The sequence below is a fragment of the Mandrillus leucophaeus genome, unplaced genomic scaffold, assembly GCF_000951045.1.
Source record: "Mandrillus leucophaeus isolate KB7577 unplaced genomic scaffold, Mleu.le_1.0 Scaffold329, whole genome shotgun sequence".
Classification (NCBI taxonomy): Eukaryota; Metazoa; Chordata; class Mammalia; order Primates; family Cercopithecidae; genus Mandrillus; species Mandrillus leucophaeus.
Genome location: NW_012103465.1, coordinates 1,883,110 through 1,905,024, shown reverse-complemented (window position 1 = coordinate 1,905,024; position 21,915 = coordinate 1,883,110).

Here is a 21,915-nt window from a genome sequence, read left to right as displayed (position 1 = left end):
GACTAGATCCATTTTGTCAGCAATGAACTTGAAGCAGTACTTACCTTTCTAGTGCTCAGTTTCCAAACATATAAAATAAGAGGGTTCAACTGAATTTTGAGGCCACTTCTAGCTCTCACATTCTCTGACCAGGTGACTTTGGGGCTCTAATCGTGCATTTTAAAATAGAGTCTAAAAGGAATGTAGATCAAGGTTTCCACCTGAATAACAGGGCTGTTTTTCTGCCAACTTTGGGGAAGGAGGAAGGGTATGGGGAGATACCACTGATTCATGAATAGAAGCTATGTCACCCTGGGAAAAAGCTATAAGCTGAATCCACTCCTCATTGTGGCTGAAGTGTGTCTCACTTTTGAGCTTTTGAAGGATTCAATCTGGTTTATTCAGAAGGTAGAGGTAAGAAAGTATCAAACTACTTGCAATAGCTTTGTACTAAAGATATTTAAGGGTGCTTCACAGAAAACTGAGATAGGTACTGTGAGCTGCACAAAAGGTGGTATTCAATCCAGACATCAGGATCGCCAAGGCCCATGAGATCCTACCCATGCCAGAGACAAAATCTTCATTGAAAACTTTCATTATTTACTTGTTCAACAGGCACTAAAAAGTCCCAGCCTAGTGTTAACTGGTTCATCTGGTGACCTGATCTGACCCTCTGTGACCCCAGTTACTAAGTGAAATCTAACAAAAGTGAACCATGACCCATTTGCTTTCCAAGCATGCAATTTGGTTCATGAATCTAGAAAACGATAGTGTGAAAAGTCTTTCACTTTCTAACTTTGAAAAATGATTATTTTTTAAAAACTTCATTAGATACCATGTTTCCAGTCCCTCCTTTTTAAAATAAGTTAGTTTAGTTAGAAAAGGCATTTCTGTGATGCATCTAATGGACTTGTTTGCTGCAGTGTACTGGTAGAAATCTATAAAGAGTAAGTGCTGGGGGTGGGCCTGGAGTGGTGGGGAGAAGGAAAGCAAGCCACATCTCCTGATGCACAATTCTAAAGAATCCAGTGGTTCTTGAGTATACAGTGTACATATGAGTCAACAAGTAGACAAAGAAAATCCAGACCTTTGATGACCCCTGGTGAATAAACTAAGCACTGCATTGAAATGCAGCTAGAGCCACAGACTTCCCTTGCAGGCAAGCCTCCGGAATGGCTCCTCTCTCAAGTAAGGCAAAAGGTTTTTTCTCCCCCAAGTGCCTGTTTCATTTGTATTACAGACATACCTTACATACTTGAAGCATCTTTATCCTTCTGAACAATTCTCATGTTGGTGATCTCTGTTGGTAGAGACTAAGAAATGTGTACCCAACACTATTTTCTCTTTGTGCTGTGACCTCTTAGACCCGAACATTGTTATTCACGGAACACTGAAGAATTCAGTGACCTCCATAAAGCAAGATCTGTAACTTTCTTTCAGATTAGGTATATATTTAGTATTTTTATGGAATAATTATGAAGAATAAATCAACCATCTTACATAACTCAAATTTAAGATCAGAGTTTAAAGGTAATCACTTGTCTATAACTGCTGAGTACCAGGTAAAATACTCTTCTAGGCAGCAAAAGTCTGCATTTTTATAAACAGCTGTATGTGACCAGCATGTGGTACATGCGAGCCAGAAAGCAGGCTGTATTTTGTCAGCTTGTAGAAGAGAAGGGAAATTTGCCATTGTAAAAGAAGGAAGCAGAGAGGGGAGGTGCAGAGAATGAAATATTTTTATTGTACACCCCAGGCATCCAATTATAAAAGAAATGCCAAATCCCTATTTGTGATAATCCAGAATGGAACCTACCTGATAGAGTTATATAGAATGGAATACGAAACAGTTTATACTGTTAATACAGTTTAGTTTATTAGTCATTTGCATACCATAACTATTGGTTTTTAAGTTTTTGTTGCCTGAACAGGAATTATTTTTTATATCTCTCAGATTGGTGTACACAGGGTGCTGAATTGTTAAATTTATTCCCTCTCCCTTCACCCTTTTTAATCACCACAGACTAAGGAATGCCCTTTTTCTCTGCTATGGTTTGAATGTTCCCTCCAAAACCCATGATGACACTTAATTTCCAATAAAATGGTATTGGGGAGTGGGGCCTTTGAGAAGTGATGCGGTCATGAGGGCTCTGCCTGGTGAATGGCTATTACAGGAGTGGGTTAGTTATCTCAGAAGTGGGGTCCTGATCAAAGGGTAAGTTTGGCCCCTATTTTCTCTCTGCCTCATGCACTTGCTCACCACTTGAGGCCTTCTGCCATGGATGACGCACGGGAAGGCCCTCACCAGATGCTGGGGCCATGCTACTGGGCTTCCTAGCCTCCAGAGCCAAATCAGCTTCTTTTTTTAAATGAATTACCCAGCCTGTGATATTATGTTAAAACAGCAGATAAATGGACTAATAAAATCTCTTTAAAAATGAACTAAGTTAAATTTTTTTTAAATACAAAGCATTACATATTCCAAATATGTGCTTCAGCTTCATGGATAGGCATCTCAGTCTCTCCACTGGGATTACAGGGGCTCAAGTAAACATAAGTCATCACTTTCTTTTGTGACCTTCAGCATATTCTTCTGGATGAGGAGGTTGGCATTCAGGAAATTTAATCAAAAGCCAGAGGTCTAAAATTTCAAAGGTGGAAAGAATCTTAGAAATTGTTTAGTTTAGTTCCTCCAATTAGTTTGAACATGAGAAAACTGAAACCTAGAATTGGGTGATGTTTCTAATACAGCACAACTAAACACAGAGATCTTCTTCCCAGTGTAGCTGTCTGTCCTTTCCATCACTCTGCCTTCCTTGGGGCATGTTGAACATTCTGTGTCTTTATAGAGGACAGTCATGCCACCCTTGGGAGTACTGAGTAAATTGTTAAATAAAAAAATGAGGTGAAGAGGGGATATAATGAAACATTAATATGAATTTAAGAAACAACTCGATTTGGAGGAACATTTATATAATTTTCAGTTTCTTTTTCAAATTAGAAAAAGTAGTTTTGATTTTAACCACAAAATCCATTTGTGTTTATTACTTCATTGCATGTTTTAATGACAAGTTATAGCATTATATATAGCACATTATAGTGTGAAAAGTATGTCATGAGACTATTATTGGTGTGATTAGGTATGTGTCCCACCATGTGGTTGAAGGACAAACAAATTACTAAGAATTTATGCACCGTGTGTCTCATTGCTACAAGTATTTTCTGAGACTTTTAACCCGGATATGATGCATTTTGAAATCTTTATCTCACGTTTGAAGTTCGCTCATATTTCATTTCTATATGAAGTACATAGCACATTTGAGTAAGTATAGCACTAAAAAGGCTCTTGGGGCTGGGTACAGTGGTCACGTCCGCAATCCCAGTGCTTTTGGAATTTGAGGCAGGAAGATTGCTTGAAGCCAGTGTTCAAGACCACCCTGTGTAACAGAGCAAGACCCCATCTCTACAAAAAATTTAAAAATTAGCCAGATATGGTGGCATGCACCTGTAGTCCTAGATACTCAGGAGGCTGAGACAGAGAATTTCTTGAGCCCAGGAGTTCAAGGTTACAGTGAGCCATAATTATACCACAGCATTCTGGCCTAAGCAACAGTGAGACTGTCTCTAAAAGAAAATAAAAGGCTCTCCAGTAGGTCACTGAGGCAGAAAAGTATCTGTGTATAAAGTGTTGGAAGATATGTCCAAATGCCTTCAAACTGAAAGTCATGTGCTCTAAGCCACCAAATACAATATGGGACTGTTCAATGAATCTTTCCTTTCAAAAGATCAGCTGGGCATGATATGAGGTTCTTAGTAACCTGATCAAGGTTTGTTTCCCAGTTTTGAATCTGTAGAAACCAACAAATTTAATGGAAAAGTAGCAAGGTTTAATGGAAAAAGCACTGGGAATCTGAAGACTTGACTTTGCAACCCATCTCTACCCTCTATAGTTGTGTAACTTTGGGCAAATTCTTTAGCCTTTCTTAATGAATGAACTCAATAATGGAGGTTAAGGAAAATTAACTCTGACATACGTGGCTGCAACCTGAAGTTCTTCTGGACCTGGTTGTAGGGTAGTAATTTGGGGAGCCATAGCACAGGAGTAGTATGAGCTAGACTGATTGTAGAGCCTGCTATAACATCCACACAAGAACATCTCCACAGGAGTAATCAAGCATCCCCTGGACTGGGCAAGACCAGTGTTCAATGGCCACAGCTCTGGCTGAAGTTTGGCACCTATAAACTGAAGAACTATCAAGCTTCTTCTTCATCTAAATATAGGTGGTTTGACTTTTTGTGCACGGGTGTGTGGCAGAGGAGGGGAGTAGGTATGTATCAAATGATGTATCCTAGATTTTCTTCTTTAAATGGCAGGTTCAGACTCAAGCAATTAATTGCAAAAAATAATGCAAGCATGAGCAGTTTCACTTGAAGTTTAGATTTCTTGCACATCGTGCTGCTAAGGAAAATTAATAATTTTACTGACAATTCAAACAATTTTGAAGAACAAGCTCTTCCTGCATTGAAAACAAAAGCAAAACAAATAAAAAACCTTAAATGTAGAAAAGTGATACGATTTACGCTGTACACCATAGTACAATCTTTCCTAGAGGATGGCGTTACAATCTCCCAGGTTGATGGCCAGGTGTGGTGGCTCATGCCTGTAATCCAAGCACTGTGGGAGGCCGAGGCAGGTGGATTACTTGAAGTCAGGAGTTTGAGACTTAGCAGGGTGTGGTGGCGTGCAACTGTAATCACAGCTACCTGGAGGGCTGAGGTGGGAGAGTCACTTGAACCCAGGAGGTGATCATTGCAAGCGGAGATCCTGCCACTGCACTCCAGCCTGGTTGAGAGGAAGTCACTTTTTCTTTTCTTTTCTTTTCTTTTTTCTTTATTTTGCGACAGGGTCTTGCTTTGTCACCCAGACTGGAGTGCAGTGGCCTGATCTTAACTCACTGCAACCTCCACCTCCCGGACTCAAGCCATTCTCCCACCTCAGCCTCCCAACTAGCTGGGACTACCATCATGCACCACCATGCCTGGCTAATTTTTGTATTTTTGGTAGAGACAGAGTTTCATCATGCTGCTCAGGCTGGTCTTGAACTCCTGAACTCAGGTGATCCACCCACTTGGCCTCCCAAAGTGCTTGGATTACGGGCGTAAGCCACCACTCCCAGCCAGGAAGACAATTTTTCTGATTTCATACTTGTCACATGTCCCTTTCCCTCTTAGAATGACTGTTTAATTTCACAACAGTATTTATTAATGGATGTGAGTTGTACATGTAAACAAGTATGGAGCCAGAAAAGCAGTTGCAAAATTTGTATTTAGCCACAAGGGCAAGTAGATAAAAAGGAATCGATTTATGATGTGGCATAAGGTTCTAGAACTGCACAAATGAAAGAAAATATTTTTCAGCTATCTAGAAATGTGATATTCAATCCAACAATTATTTATTCTATGTTACCTTAAATTTCCTGCAATGATGCCTCATGGCATCTAAGGCCTTTAATGATTTGTGATCTATCTGTCTGCTTGATCTCCTTTCACTGGCTTCTTGAGTTACAGTAATTCAGAATTTTTAACCTTTGTTTGAAAACATTATGCTGTTCCATGCCTCTACTCCTTGACATACTGTTTCTTTTTTTCTGGATTGTCTTCCTCCCCTAGTGAATTCCTACTCACTCCTAAAGACCTGGTTCAAATGCCTTTTGTCACCTGCCTTTGCCATGAGTAGGCACAATTAATTGCTGTTTTCCCTGCATGTGTCACATTGTATTCTAATTATTTGTAAGCAAGTATTTTAACCATCCAGACTATAAACTCCAAAGAGCAATGACTGTGTTATTTGTCATTCTTCCCCAATTCCTGGAACATAGTCTTTAAGCACCATTTTTGAATGAATGAATAGACACAGGCATAAATTCTAAGCATTGCGTCGAAGAGGTGGTAGGTTGAGCTACAACAATGAAGACATGGCCTTTAACCTAAAGAAGGTTATAATCACGGATAGGAAATGAACATCTTAATCCAATCTTCACTCAAAGACAGATTTCCAAGGCTTGTCCTGAAGATATGAAGTGCTGTGGGAGCATGTGAGCCTAACGGTAAAAGTTTTGTTGAAAGAATAATGAATAAAATAAACATTTATTGAATAAGTAACAAAGGACAATGATGAGAGAGTTATTGTAATGGATAAACAGTAAATACTTGGTGGAGGAGACAATATTTAAGTTGAGGTTTAAAATATTTACCACTGAGCAGTGGAAAAGATTGCAAAGATTGAGCAGTAGTGCTGGTAAAAGCAGAATCATAAAAACATGATGTGTTGGGGAAATGAAAAGCAATCCAGTTGGTTAGAACATACTGAATATAGGAAGGGATGTTAAGAGATTTGTCTGAAGATCTGTATTGCAAGTACTATGAAAGCCTTGGATTTTATGGGAAAAGCAGTGAGGAGCTGTTGAAGGTTTTAGAGCAGAGGAGTTAAATGAGCTATAAATACCTGTGTTGAATAAGGATTAAATGAGCTAATGTATAGAAAGTGCTTGGAATAGTGGTTTGTACATAGTGAGTAACTCATGCATTTTTGTTATTATAGTCAGATATTTTCTGGAAGAAGAAATAATGTGGGAAGAGATTGAAGTCAAGAAAAAAATATAAGCTATAGCAATAGTTCAGATAAAAGATAACAAATTTCTAAATCTAGACAGAGGTTGTAGGCATGAAAAGGAAAAGATTATATTCAAATGACATTTTAAAGGTAGAATGGAGGTAACTTGACCACCAATTGGTGATCCTAGAGCAATTTAGCCTTGCCATATAAAAGAGTGGTGGTATAAAAACAATGAAACCAGAAGATTGGGTGGTCTGGAAGGCAGGTAATGTGTGTGTTGGATATGTTGAGCTGGATGGATCTTGGGATTCAAAAATGTCTACCGACCCAGTAGATGTGTGGGTCTGAGGTCCAAGAAAGAGGAATAGACGAGAGATACAAATTTTGTGAATCATCACCATAGAGGTGATCATTGACACCATGCAAGTGTAGAGGAAGAAGAGTGCTGAGGGCAGAAAATTGGTGACCACCAATTTTTAGCAGCAATCTGACCTTTTGTCTGATAGTCCTTGAGAGTTGCAGAGTGTCTTCCTTTCTTGCTTGTCATGCTATTTTGGGTACCAGTGGAAGTTGTGTGCAGGAAAATCAGAACACAGGGCAAGGCAACATACATATGTATAAGCTGAGACAACTTAATCAATAACCTTCTTATTTTAACAAAATATGAGTGCTTTAAAAGGGCAAAGTAAGCATGCTAAGATTCCACCATAGTGCCCCTTAGTGTAATTCTAACCTGATCATTGACATATTTCAAATTAGGGAAATGCTTCTTCATTAGGAGAAAGCTTTTATTGTTGTTGTCTCTTGATTCTGATATTGCATGGAAACTGACTTTTAATGATGTGTCTCACAGCTTTCACTTCACAACAATTGTTTTTAATGGTTATACCTTATAATACTTTATAATTATATAGCTCTTTGGAGCTCATAAAACACTCATCAGATTTTCTCAGTAACTTCATAAGATAGGTTGTATTTATTCCCATTTTACAGACATAAAAATTGAGTTGGAGGCATCATGACCTGATCATGATATTGAAAGGAAACTTCTGTGCAGCTGAACTTTAAAAACTGAAATATAACTAGATGATTTAGAATGATCATCTTTCTTAATTTGTTGCATGTGGTCATTATTGATCCATGCAAGTTACTCTTTTATTTTTCTGTTCTTCATATCTCATTCTCCATTTCTAATTCTTTTTATTGCCACAATAGGCACATACTCTCATATATATTGTATGTAATATAGAGTGAAAAAAGGAGCAGAATGAATGTGTGGAATTTATAATATACTTGTAGAAAAATCTATGTGTTATTTATGGGTAAGTTTATATGTGTGTAGGGTAGAGGAACAAGAATATTAAAACCTCTCTTCTGTCTCCTAGGAGGCTTTTGGAAATTCTACTTTCCAGTGAAGGCATCTTCAGGTGTAGAGAACTGGTTGTCAAACTTGAGCATGAATCAGAAGCTCCTGAGGGTTTCTGAAAACACAGATTACTGGGTCCCCTGCCAGAGTTTCCTATTCAGTAAGTCTGGGATATGCCCGAGAATTTACATTTCTAACAAGTTGCTGGGCAATGCTGATTCTGCTGATCTGGGACCACACTTTGGGAGATGTAGGCATAGGAGGAAAGGAAAGCCTAAGGGATGGGCATGTAATTCACAGGACTTTTTCAAATTTACCAACTGTCACCAAACTTTTTTTCCTTTGAAACAAACACAAAATTTATCTTATTTCCTTCCAATTTGTATTTTAGGTTCACTGGTACATGTGCAGATTTGTTACATTGGTAAATTGTGTACTTTGGGGGTTTGGTGTACCAATTATTTTGTCACCCAGGTTATAAACATACTACCCTGATAGGTAGTTTTTCAATTCTCACCCTCCTCCCATCCTCACCCTCAAGTTGGCTCCATTGTCTACTGTCCCCTTCTTAGTGTCCAGGTGTACTCAATGTTTAGTTCCCACTTACACGAGAACGTGTGGTATTTGGTTTTCTGTTTCTGCATTAATTCACTTAGGACAAGGCCTCCAGCTACATCCATATTGCAGCAAAGGACATGATTTTGTTCTTTTATGGCTGCATAGTATTCCATAGTGTATATGCACTACATTTTCTTTATCCAATTCACCACTGATAGGCATCTAGGTTGCTTCTATGTCTTTGCTTTGAATAGTGCTGCAATAAACATACACATGCATGTATCTTTATGGTGGAACAATTTATATTCCTTTGGGTATGTACCCAGTAATGGGACTGCTAGGTCAAATGGTAGTCCTGTTTTAAGCTCTTTGAGAAATCTCCAAATGGCTTTCCAGTGACTAAACTAATTTACATTCCCACCAGCAGTGCATAAGCATTGCCTTTTCTATGCTACCTTGCCAGCATCTGTTATTTTTTTGACTTTTCAATAATAGCCATCCTGACTGGTATGACGTGACATCTCATGTGGTTTTGATTTGCATTTCTCTAATGATAGTGATGTTGAACATCTTTCTCGTATGCTTCTTGGCCACATGTATGTCTTCTTTTGAGAAGAATCTGTTCATGTCCTTTGCCCATTTTGTAATGGTTCTTTTTTTTTTTTTTTTTTTTTGGCTTGTTAATTTGTCAATTTTTGTTTTTGTTGCTATTGTTTTTGGACTTTTCATCACGAAATCTTTGCCAGGGCCTGTGTCCAGAATGGTATTTCCTGGGTTTTCTTCTAAGGTTTTTATAGTTTTGGATTTTACATCTAAGTCTTTAATACAAAAATGTCTTTCACCTTTTTTGTATATGGTGAAAGGAAGGGATCCGGTTTAAATATTTTGCATATGGCTGGCCAGTTATCCCAGCAGCATTTATTGAATAGGGAGTCCTTTCTCCATTGTTCGTTATTGTTGACTTTGTCAAAGATCAGATGGTTGTAGGTATGTAGTTTCATTTCTGGGTTCTTTAACCTGTTCCATTGGTCAATATGTCTGTTTTTTTATCAGTACCATGCTGTTTTGGTTAATGTGGCCGTGTAGTATAGTTTGAAGTTGGGTAACGTAATGCCTCTGGCTTTGTTCTTTTTGCTTACTATTGCTTTGGTTGTTTGGGCTCTCTTTTGGTTCCATATAAATTTTATAATAGTTTTTTCCAGTTCTGTGAAAAATATTATTGGTAGTTTGATAGGAATAGCTTTGAATCTGTAAATTGCTTTGGGGAGTATGGCCATTTTAACAATATTGAGTCTTCTTATCCACGAGCATTGACTATTTTTCCATTCGTTTGCGTCACTTCTGATTTCTTTGAGCAGTGCTCTGCAATTCTCATTGTAGAAATCTTCACCTCCCTGGTTAGCTTTATTCTTAGGTATTTTATTCTTTTTGTGCTATTGTAAATAAGATTGTGTTCTTGATTTGGTTCTCAGCTTGGATATTATTGATGTATAGAAATGCTATAGATTTTTGTACATTCTAAGTCCCTTTCTGGCTTTTTTGGTTGACTCCTGTTGTCATTCTGTTTCCCTCCAGCTCTGCCTATAGTTTGGTAGAGTGGACAGAGATGAAAGAGTTGTAGCCAAATAAATCAACTCTGCCACTTTGATTAATGTCTCAGCAAATTACTTAATTTCCTGCTATACTGTATTCTCATTTCTACAGACCATAAAAATACTGCTAGTAAATCTTCAGCTTTATTCAGTAGTTTCATTGTTCATAGTAATATTGGCATTACTAGTTTGAAACCATGTTATGAATATTATAAAATATGGCAAGTCAGTTATTAGAAATCAAGATATTCTAGATACAAGAAAACAGATATAAAACCAAATAAGTTCAGCAAAAACTCTAGACTGTCAAATGAGAATTGAAAATATTATTATTAATTTCTGCTATTAAAAAATACATTTCCTAGATCTGCCCACTGAAAGGATCTAGAACAGTGACATCACTGTAGTAATAAACATTCCTGGTTCCTTGATTTTGGTTTCTAAATACTATTTCCTACTAAAAGGACTCAGAGCTCCTTTAAGAAATATGTGATTTGGCTAGGCATGGTGGCTCATGCCTGTAATCCCAGCACTTTGGGAGGCCAAGATTGGTGGATCACTTGAGGTCAGGAGTTTGAGAACAGTCTGGACAACACGGTGAACCCCCATCTCTACTAAAGATACAGCAATTAGATGGGCATGTTGGTGTGCACTTGTAATCCGAGCTACTTGGGAAGCCGATGCAGGAGAAATGCTTGAACCCAGGAGGCAGAGGCTGCAATGAGCTGATATCATGCCACTGCACTCCAGCTTGGGGGACAGAATGAGACCGTCTCAAAAAACGGGGGGGAATAATATGTGAATATATGATTTTTGGTCTGAGGCAGCAGTTGTACAAGGTGAGCAAGGACATTTTTGGGGTCAGAAAGCTAAGAAGTATTTAAAGATTAATGGGAGAATGATAAAAGTAGACAGACTTAAGGGGCTCCCACAGGCCAAATTTGGGACAACCTGAACATCAAAAAGAATAATTACTATAACCAAGTGAAGCACAGTGAATATGTAAAACCTTATGAGTCTATGTGATACTCAAACAGAGAAAAAAAAGAGTAATGAACTTCATTTGACACCCCTGGGATGACTATTATACCACTCCTTAATTTGAAAATTGGTTATTAAAGAGAGAGAATTAACCATTTATCCTGCTCTTGATGAGAGTAATTGCTTCTTTACACACACACACACACACACACACACACAGACACACACACGCCAGCTGATAAATGTAGAAAGAATGATAGCATTAGACAAAATATCATTTTTGCAACCCTAATACAATAATTGGTTTACATAAAAGTCATCAATTATTACAAAACCATTAACTAAAAGGTTTATAGAAAAGTGGATATTTGCTAGCCAGTTGCAAAGGGAGGACCATATCTTTACGATGGAGAGATTTGGCTGTTACCACCTTAATCCACTAATCAAACACAACATCACTGAAAACGGGACAACTAGGTAGTATGTGCTTCCTGGTGGGATATAATATAGAGTAACTTTCAGGAAATCTTGCCAGGATGTTCTATCTGAATCCAATCAAGCCTTTAGATCCAAATTCTGGTATACAGAGAATACAAGAGTTGCAGGAAAATGTTTAACAACTTACATGGGAACAATTCTGCAAGAGAGCTGGTCTAAATTCTTTAAAGAGCTAATGTCATAAGAAAAAAAATTGAAGGAAGTATTCTGATATGATAAGAGATATAAGACATACAATAATTAAATAAATGTATAATTCCTGGTTAGATCTTGGTTTGATACATTTTGGGGTCTTTTAGGGAAATTTAAATATGGATTGGATATTAGGGAATTATGTTTAAGTGTGATAATAGTATTGTGGTTTTGTGGGAGAATACCTTTAATTTTTAAAAATGGATGTTAATTTGTTTATGAATGATGTGTCATGATGTCGATAACTTATTTTAAATAGCTCAACAAAAAGCTATCTAGATAGATAAAACAAATATGGCCAATTGTTAAAAATTGCAACTACGGGTTTTCATTTTACTATTTCTTCTACTTTTCTGTACATTTGAGATTTTTAATAATGTAAAAATTTTGAGTTTAAAAATATTTTTAAATTTATATTCTATATGCAACATATATTTTAAGCTGTATGTGCACAGAATATCTATCACAAATAGTAGGGGTTTAAAAATGTTAGTTCCCTTCCTTACACTGAAGTAAGAAGAAAAAAACAAACCTTGTCTTTGGCTCAGCTTAAATTCTTTTTTGAAAATGAAGTGAAGTTTAAACAAACATACACATAAGTAAACAAGCAAGCAAACTTCTCACCCCATACTTCCTTCCACCCCATTCCTCTAATTGATTTACTTGGCTTCCCTTTGTTGTACCAACAGAGAGAGCCTTCAGCTTTTAATTCACTCTGGATAGTGCCAAAGATATTTTGCACTTATTCAAATCATAAGGTCTAAGAGAGAGAAAGTGGGAGAGAGAGCAAACAATGAGAAGACAGATGGAGTGGGGAAGAGATATGAGACAGATGGGCCTCTCTCAGAACAAGCAATATTGCCATAATAATAAAACTGTAAAAACAATTCAAGGAGAATGGTTTAAATACTAAGAGCTGGACTGCCCCAACTTGCTAGAAATATGGCCAGAGGTGACCTAAACTCACTCTAACCTTCCTAAAATCAGAATTCAGATTCTTTCATTCTAGTGAAAGATCACCTTGGTCTATTTACATATAGGCAGGCCAAGGTCATCCAAGTTTCAATTTACATCTAAAACAAGGAATACATAAGTAGTCACTCTTTCAACAGACATTTATCAAGCTTCTACTATATGCCAGGCACTTTTCACGGAGTTTGAGATATATCAGAGAACAAAACACACTAAAATTCCTGTCCTTATGGACAGATAATAAATAAATAAATAATAAGCTAAATGGAGCATGGTTTGCAATTTAAAATAGGACAGTAAAGATGGACCTCGCTGAGACTGAGCCATTTAAGCAAACACTTAAAGAGGGCGATGGAGTCAGCTGTGCTACTGATTGCAGGAAGAGCTTTACAGGCAGAAAGAATAGAAAATGCAAAGACCCTATGGCAGCTATGTGCCTAGTAAGTCCCAGGAATGGAGCACAGGCTGGCAGAACTAAGAGTGAGATTCAGGAAAATGGTAAGACATAAGGTCAGAAGTAATGATGACCAGGTCATGAAGGGCCTTGAAATCACTGAAGAATTTGGATTTTACCCTAAAGTTAAATAGGATCCAAGGAACATGAATAGAGAGGAATGACATGCTCTGACTTACATTTTTAAAAGAGGGCTCTGACAGCTGTGTTGTGAATAGACTGAAGGGGAGCAAGGTAGAAGCAGGGAGACTAGTTAAGATGCTACTGCGGTAATCAGGTGAATGGTGATGGTTGCTTGGATCAGGGTGAAAACGGTGGAATATAAAAATAAATGTAACTGGATCAGATGCTTGCAGTAAGAAGAAGCAAAAAAAAGAAAAAAATTTAGCTCCCTAATTCTCAATATCAAATATCAAGATGTTTACTTTTTCATCTAAAGGTAAGCTTTATCCAACATGTAAATGACCTTGTGAATTACTATGGAGTGAGTTATCTTGTATGGCTTTCTGTGGAATTCAGGGAACAATATAATGGGAAGTATCTTTAGGGCTGATGGGAGCATGAGTGGAATGAGTACTTACAACAAGGACCCAAGAGTCCAGAGGAAATTCCAGGACTTGGCTATATTGCGTGGCTATATTGCATATCAATGCAAATTTTGTTTAAAACCATTTAGACAGTCTGGCCTTGCTGGGATGCCAGATTTTTTTTTTTTTTTTTTACCAGAACCAAGGCCACTTTCAGGGCTCCATGGGGGTTCTTCATTGATAGTTACTTTAAAAATGCTAGACATCCTTCTTGTTAAAGACGAAGACATAAAGTGAAATTGTAATTATAAAGTTACTTTCAAGTGATAAAGTCAAAGGTTTGACTCAAGAATAGAACTTAGCGAATAGGGGGAAGCAGTGACTCATGTCCAGGCTGTGTGGTCATCCCACCTCTGAATGATCTTGACAGCATCCTGGAACTACAAGAAAAGCAATTAGAAGAAACTGGGATTCCGGGTCAGGACAGTAGAGTCTACAACTCTCCTCCATAGTGGTTGCACTAATTTACATTCCTAACAACAGTGTACGAGGGTTCCTTTTTCTCCACATCCTCTCCAGCATTTGTTATTGTCTGACTTTTGGATAGAAGCCATTGTAACTGGGGTAAGATAATATCTCATTGTAGTTTTGATTTGCATTTCTCTGAGGATCAATGATGTGGACCACTTTTTCATATGCCTCTTTGCCATATGTGTGTCTTCTTTTGAGAAATGTTCAAATCTTTTGCCCATTTCTTGATCAGATTACTAGATTTTACCTATAGTTATTAATCCATTGTCAGATGGATAGTTTGCAAATATTTTCTCTCATTCTGTGGGTTGTCCCTTCACTTTGTTGACAGTATCCTTTGCTGTGCAGAAGCTTTTTAACTTGATGTAATCCCAAATGTCCATTTTTGCTTTGGTTGCCTGTGCCTGTGGGGTATTACTCAAGAAATTTTTTGCTCAAACCAACATCCTGGAGAGTTTCCCCCATGTTTTCTTGTGGTAGTTTCATAGTTTGAGGTCTTAGATTTAAGTCTTTAATCCATTTTGATTTTACTTTTGTATATGGTGAGACATTGGGGTCTATCTTTATTCTTCTGCATATGGATATCCAGTTTTCCTAGCCCAATTTATTGAAGATACTGTCCTTTACCCAATATATGTCCTTGGTACCTTTGTTGAAAATGAGTTCACTGTAGGTGTGTGAATTTCTTTCTGAGTTCTCTATACTGTTCCATCGGTCTGTGTGTCTGCTTTTATGGCAAAAACCATGCTGTTTTGGTTACCACAGCTCTGTAGTATTATCTGAAGTATTATCTGTAGTATAATCTGTGGTATTATCTGAAGTCAGGTAATGTGATTTCTCAAGTTTTGTTCTTTTGGCTTAGGATAACTTTGACTATTCTGGGTCTTTTATGATTCCATATAAATTTTATGATTAGTTGTCCTATTTCCATGAAGAATGTCATTGGTATGTTGACAGGGATTACATTAAATCTGTAGGTTGCTTTGGGCAGTAGGGGCATTTTTTGGATATTGATTCTTCTAATCCATGAACCTAGAATATCTTTTCATATTTTTGGTGTCCTCTTCAATTTATTTCATTAGCTTTTTAAAGATTTCATTGCAGACATCTTTCATTTCTTTGGTTAAGTTTATTCGTAGGTATCTTATTTTAATTTTAGCTGTTGTACATGGGATTACTTTCTCAATTTCATTTTCTGATTCCTTTCTTTTTTTGCTGGCATATAGAAATGCTACTGATTTCTGTATGTTGATTTTATATCCTGCAATTTTCCTGAATTTGCTTATCAGTTCTCATAGTTTTTAGGGGGGCTCTTCAGTTTTTTCCAAATATAAGAGCATATCATCTGCAAACCAGGATAATGCAACTTCTTACTTTCCAATTTGGATGCGCTTTCTTTCTTTCTCTTGTCTGATTGCTTTAGTTACGACTTTCAGTACTACGTTGAATAACAGTGATGTCTTGTTTTACATCTTAGAGGAAAGGTTGTCAGTTTCTCCCATTCAGTACAATACTACCTGTGGGTCTGTCACATATGGCTTTTATTATGTTCAGGTATGTTCCCTCTCTACCCAGGTTTTTGAGGAAGGGATGTTGAACTTTATCAAATGCTTTTTTAGCATCAATTAAAATGATAATATGTTTTTTTGTTCCTCATTCTGTTGATATGATGTGTCAATCTGATGATTGATTTGCATATGTTGAACCATCCTGTCATCCCTGGGATAAATCCCACTTGGTTGTGATGGATTTGGTTTGCTAGTATTTTGTTGAGGATTTTTACATCAATATTCATCAGTGATATTAGCCTGTAGTTTTCTTTCTTTTTTTTTTTTTAATGTGTCTTTGTCTGGTTTTGGTATCAGGGTAGTACTGGCCTCATAGAATGAGTTTGAAAGTATTCCCTCTTCCTTTAATTTTTGAAGCAGTTTTATTAGGATTGATATTAGTTCTTTAAATGTTTGGCAGAATTCAGCCATGAAGTTATCAGATCATGGACTTGACTTTACTGGGAGACTTTTTATTATGGCTTCGATCTTGTTATTCATTACTGATCTGTTCAGGTTTTGTATTTCTTCATGGTTCAATCTTGGTAGGTTTTAAGTGTCTAGGAATTTATCCATTTCTTCTAGATTTTCCAATTCATTGGCATATAGTGGCCCATAGTAGCCTCTAATAAGCCTTTAAATTTTTGCAGTATCAGTTGTAATGTCTCCTTTTTCATCTCTGATTTTATTTATTTGAGATTTCTCTCTTTTTTTCCTTAGTAAATCCGGCTAAAGCTTTGTCAAATTTGTTCATCTTTTCACACACACAAAATAAAAACTTTTTGTTTCCACTGATATTTTTTATTTTTTCATTTCAAATTCATTTATTTCTGCTCTGATCTTTATTATTTCTTTATTTTTTTTTCTTCTACTAATTTGGGGTTCAGTTTTCTCTTGCTTTTCTAGTTCTTTAAGTACATCATTGTGTTATTTATTTAAAGTTTTTCTTCTTTTTGAAGTAGACACATAGGTATAAATTTCCCTCTTAGTACTGTTTTCACTGTGCCCATAGGTTTTAGTATGTTGTGTTTCCATTATCTTTTCTTTCAAGAAAGGTTTCAATTTCCTTCTTAATTTCTTCCTTGATCCACTGGTAATTCAGGAGCACATTGTTTAATTTCCCTGTGTTTGTATGGTTTCCAAAATTCCTTTTGTTGTTGACATACTAGTTTTATTCCATTCTGGTCAGAGAACATGCTTGGTGTTATTTCAATTTTTTCAAATCTTTTAAGACTTGTTCTGTGACCTAACATATGGTCTATCCTAGAGAAAAATCCATGTGCTGAGGAGAAAAATGTGTATTCTGTAGCTGTTGGGTGAAATGTTCTGTAAATATCTATTAGATCCTGTAAATCTCTATTTGTTCGATAATGCAGATTATGTCCAATATTTGTTGATTTTCTGTCTGGGAGATCTGTCCAGTGCTGAAAGAGAGATGTTGAAATCTCCAGCTATTTTTGTATTGGGGTCTATTTCTCTCTTTAGCTCTAATGATATTTGTTTTATATAGCTGAATGTTTCAGTGTTAGGTGTATCTATATTTACAATCATAATATCCTCTTGCTGAATTGACCTCTGTATCATTACATAATGACCTTCTTTGTTCTTATGATTTTTGTCTTGAACTCTACTTTTTCTGATTTAAGTATAGCTATTCCTTCTCTTTTTTCGGGTTTCCATTGGCATGGAATATCTTTTGCCATCCCTTTATTTTTAGTCTACATGTACCTTTACAGGTGAAGTGTGTTTCTTGTAGGCAACAGATGATTGGATTTTGTTTTTTCAACCATTCAGCCACTCTGTGTCTTTTGATTGGAGAGTTTGGTCAATTTACAATTAATGTTAATGATAAGTAGGGACTTACTCCTGCCATTTTGTTACTTGTTTTCTGGTTGCTTTGTGGTCTTGTTATCTATCCTTCTTTCCTTCTTTCCTGTGTTCTTTTAATGAAGGTAATTTTCTCTGGTGGTATGCTTTAACTTCTTGCTGTTTATTTTTTTGTGTACCTGTTTTATGTCTTTTTATTTGACGTTACCATGAGACTTGCAAGTAGTACTTTATAACTCATTATTTTAAACTGATGACAACTTAACACTGACTGCATAAACAAACAAACATGCAAAAATAAAACTGATTAAAAACTACACTTTCACTTCATCCCGCTGCTTTGTAACCTTTTGCTATTTCTCCTTATGCCTTATTGTACTATGTCTTCAAAATTTGTTATAGTTATTTTTTATCGGTTCATCATTTAGTCTTTCTACTTAAGTCAAGAGATGTTTATACACTGCAATTACAGTGTTATACTAATCTGTGCTTTTCTGTGTGCTATTACCAGTGAGGTTTGTACCTTTAGATTATTTCTTCTTGCTCATGAACATCCTTTTCTTTCAGATTGAAGAACTCCCTTTAGCATTTCTGTAGGACAGGTTTGGTGGTGATGAAATCGCTTAGCTTTTGTTTATCTGGGAAGGTCTTTATTTCTCCTTCATGCTGAAAGGGTATTTTTACCAGATATACTATTTTAGATTAAAAGGTTTTTCCCCTTCAGCACTCTAAATATGTCATACTACTCCCTCCTGGCCTGTAATGTTTCCACCGAAAAGTCTGCCAGATGTATTGGAGCTCCATTGTACGTTATTTGTTATTTTTTTCTCTTGCTGCTTTTAGGATCCTTTTATTTATCCTTGACATTTGGGAGTTTGGAGATTGAATGCCTTGAGGTTGTCTTATTTGGGTTAAATCTGCTTGGTGTTCTATAACCTTCTTGTACTTGAATGTTGATATTTTTCTCTAGGTTTGGGAAGTTCTCTGATATTATCCCTTTAAATAAACTTTCTACCCCTATATCTATCTTTATCTCTATCTCTATGTCTATCATCTTTATCTCCTCTTTAAGGTCAAAAACTCTTAGATTTGTCCTTCTGAGGCTGTTGTCTAGATCCATACACATGCTTCATTGTTTTTTATTTTTTTTCTTTTGTCTCCTCTGACTGTATATTTTTAAATATCCTGTCTCCAAGCTCACTAATTCTGATTAATTCTGCTATGAAGATAATCTGATGCAGTCTTCAGCATGGCCATTGCATTTTTCAACTCTAGAATTTCTGCTTGATTCTTTTTATTTCAATCTCGTCGTTAAATTTATCTGATAGAATTCTGAATTCCTTCTCTGCGTTATCCTGAATTTCTTTGAGTTCCTACAGCTATTTTTAATTCTGTGTCTGAAAGGTCATATATCTCTGTGTCTCCATGATTGGTCCCTGGTGTCTTACTAAGTTCATTTGGTGAGGTCATGTTTTTCTGGATGGTGTTAATGCTTGTAGATATTCTTTGGTGTCTGGGCATTGAAGAGTTTGGCATTTATTGTAATCTTCACTGTCTGGGCATGTTTGTGTCTGTTCTTGGGAAGGCTTTCTAGGTCCAAAGGGACTTGGGCCCCAAGCCCAATAATACTGTGGCTTTTGCGGACTCATGGAAGTACCACATTGGTGGTCTTGGATAAGATCCTGAAAAATTCTCTGAATTACTAGGCAAAGACTCTTGTTCTTTTTCCTTACTTACTCCGAAATATACAGAGTCTCTCTCTCTCAGTGCTGAACTACCTGGAACTGGGGGTGTGGTGATGCAAGCACTCCTCTTGACACCACCACTGGGACTGTGCTGGGTCAGACCTGAAGCCGGCCTAGTACTGGGTCTTGCCAAAGACCCTTCTTTTCAGCGTGGTGAGTTCCCCCAGGCCCCAGGTATGTCCAGAGATGCTGCCTGGGAACAAGGGATTGGAGTCAAAAACCTTAGCAATTTACCTGATGTTCTATTCTACTGTGGCTGACACTCAAACCACCATACAAAGACATTTTCACTCTTCTCTACTCTTACCACAGAGAACCCTTTTCCTGTGGGCACCACCAGCAGTAATCTACCATGAGTTCTGCCAGGCCACCACTGATGTTTGCTTAAAGCCCAAGGACTCTTATGTCAGGTTTTGGTGAATGCTGCCAGGCTTGGGACTCACCCTTCAGGGCAGTGGGCTCCCCTCTGGCCTAGGGCAGGTCCGGAAATGCTGTTCAAGAGCCTAGGCCTGGACTTGGGGACCTCAAGAGCCTTCTTATTGTTCTACCTTACTGTAGCCAAGCTGGTATGTAGGGTGCAAGACAAAGTCCCCTTTACTTTTACCTCTGCTTTTCTCAAACAGGAGTCTTTCACTATAGCCACTATAGCTAGGAATGTGCTGGGTCTCCCCTGAAGTCAGCATGTTTCAGAGCCCAAGGTCCAGGGTGTAGTTCCTGGTTATTACTGATGGTTATTCAGGGCCCAAGGCTCTTTAGTCAGCAGATGATGAATCCTGCCAAGACCTGATCCTTCCCTTCAAGGCAGCAGGTTCCCTTTTGGCCCAAGGTGTGTCTAGAAATATCATCCAGGAGCTAAGGCCTGAAATGTGAGCCTTGTCAACCCATCACCTAGGTACTAAGCCCGGCATGCATTAGCTCTTTTTCCTAATGTTCTTTCCACTATCCTCCCCTGACAGGCCCCTGTGTGTTTTGCTTCCCTCCTTGTGTCCATATGTTCTCATTGTTCAGCTCCCACTTATAAGTGAGAGTTTTACTTCTTTGTTACCACTCTAGATGCCTTGTATTTATTTTCATTGCCTTATTGCTTTGGTTAGAACCTCCAGTACATTGTTGAATGTACTGTGTACTGCCCAGTGTCCTATCTTACTGTGGCTAAGCTGGTATCCAAGATGAAAGACAAAGTCCTCTTTATTCTTCATGCTCCTCTCCTTAAGCAGAAGGAAGACATCACGTCTTCCTTCTATGACATCTTCCTTCTACAACTATGACTTTCTTCCTTGCTATGAGCTGCACTGCCTGAGGTGGGGGGAGGGATGGCTTAGCCATCAGCTGATGTCTCCCTAGGTCATGTGCCACACTAGTTCACTGGCTCTAAGCCCAGCCTACCACTAGGGGCTGCCCAGGAATTGTAGTCCTTGTGTCCTAGACTGTCTTTAAAGTTTACCTGGGACCCCAGAGCACTTTGGCTTGCAGTGGTGAGGCTTGCCAAAAAACTCAAGTTCTGATTGATAGAATGGATGACCCTCGTCTGGCTAGGGCTGGTCCAAATGCTCCCTCTGTGTGCTGGAGCTGGCTGAGCCCAGCACAGCTTTATTTTCCACTGTGACAGAACAGCACTGTGCTCAGTGTAAAGTCCCCCAGTCACTGCACTCTTCCACCCCAAAGTGCATAGATTCTCTCTCCTTCCAGCATGGCCACTGCCAGGGGATGGGAAAGGGATGGTGTTGGTGATTCAAGACTGCCTCTCCTGCCCTCCTCAATGCCACTTTCCACAATATGAAGTTAAAACCAGGTACTGTGATTGCTCACCTGATTGTTCTTGAGACAGTGCTTTGCTGTGTGCAGATAGTAGTTAAAATTTGGTGTTCCAGTTGGGGAGCTAAGGGGGTGTACAATGTAGACTTTGATTCTACCATCTTGCTTTGCCTGCTCAAGAATTGCATTTAAGTTACAAAACAATTTGTAGAGGATTGATATCTTAATATTAAATTTTAACCAATAAATAATTATTTAGGTCTTTAATATCTTTTAGCAATGTTTTATAGTTTCAGTGTACATAACTTACCTATTATTTTTTAGATTTATCCCCAAGTATCTTGTATTTGTTGATGCTTTTGTTTCTAAATTTCCATTTCTGATTACTTATTGCTAACATATAATCAATTATATTTTTCAGGTACCTACAACTGTGTTAAGCTCAGTAGTTCTAGTAATTTTTTTTTGTAGAATCCTTATAATTTTATGGACTGTCATTGCTTCTGTGAATAAAGATAGTTTTACTTCTTTCTTTTTTATTATTTTATTTTTTAAGTTCTGGGGTACATGTGTGGGATGTGCAGGTTTGTTACATAGGTAAATATATGCCATAGTGGTTTGCTGCACCGGTCAACCCATCACCTAGGTACTAAGCCCGGCATGCATTAGCTCTTTTTCCTAATATTCTTTCCACTATCCTCCCCTGACAGGCCCCTGTGCGTTTTGCTCCACTCCCTGTGTCCATGTGTTCTCATTGTTCAGCTCCCACTTATAA